Source organism: Mus pahari, unplaced genomic scaffold (assembly GCF_900095145.1).
Source record: "Mus pahari unplaced genomic scaffold, PAHARI_EIJ_v1.1 scaffold_11600_1, whole genome shotgun sequence".
In the NCBI taxonomy this organism is placed as follows: Eukaryota; Metazoa; Chordata; class Mammalia; order Rodentia; family Muridae; genus Mus; species Mus pahari.
Genome location: NW_018393007.1, coordinates 24,130 through 25,293, shown reverse-complemented (window position 1 = coordinate 25,293; position 1,164 = coordinate 24,130).

The following is a 1,164-nucleotide window of genomic DNA, read 5'->3' as shown; positions in this document are numbered from 1 at the left end:
GATGAGTAATCCTGTCCCCAAATGTGCTCTCAATCTTGTGAGTGCAGGTGAAATTGATACTAAGTTATTAAAATGTATACTGCAGTGTGTCAAGTGTGTCATGGTCTAGATTGTGACTCATTGGGTTTGAAGTCGAATGCATCTCCCACTAAGTCTCAGAACTTCACTGTGAAGGTTTAGACAACAGATATTGACCATATTGGGTGAAATTCAACAGTACAGTATCCAATCAAAAAGAAATGGGGATTAAAAGTTCCCGTGTTGCCTGACCAACGACATAGTAGATGAAGAGGGCTTCAAATGACCTCTTAGTTCTGTAGCACTAGACACTGGAAGTATATGAGAATAAAGAACAATCTTCACTGCAATCCATCACCTCAGCCCCTGTACATCATCACTATCTGAAAAACCAAAAGGAAAGCATGCCAAACTAAATGCCATTCACACTCCCGGTACTTCTTCTATGATACTGAAGCAGCATCTTTTGGTTTTTCAGAACCACACAAGTGCAAAGAACTGGGAAAACATGAGATATCCTGAGACACAGAGAAAAAGAGAAATCTAAGTGAGACTGGTACATTATATTGAAGACTTTTCAAATATTGAACAACTTGTGAATACCTCGAATGAAGCCTACCAAGTTAATCAGGATGGATGATGTTTTGATTGTGATACTGGATTTAGATGGACAGGGTTTTATTAAGTATTTTTGCAAGAGATTTACAAGAGGCCTGAGCTGACCTGAATTCCTTCTCTCTGAGGATTAGCTTTCATGATACCAGAAAGTACTCTGCAAGACTCCAAAGGAGGGAGGCCACCAACAGTCCCNCCCAGACATGGTGCCTATAAATCAACTCAATTTAAAAGGAACTTTCATCAAAAGTCTCCCATTTAAAGTATATGTAATTTATTCCTTAAAAACATAAGTTTGTGAAACGGTTCAGGTAAACATCACATGTGCTAATAAAAGAAAATTAGGAACATTTGTAGTCTCAATTTATTGATAAATGTTTTTCTAAAAGATAAACACCTGTAATCCTTCCACCATTTAATTTTTTTCTTTGAAACTGCTGCTGAAATATTAATCCGTGTAACATTCACGGAGATGTAGGATGCAAACAACATTTACATGGTAAAGAGAAATAGTAAGGTATTTCCCACAGA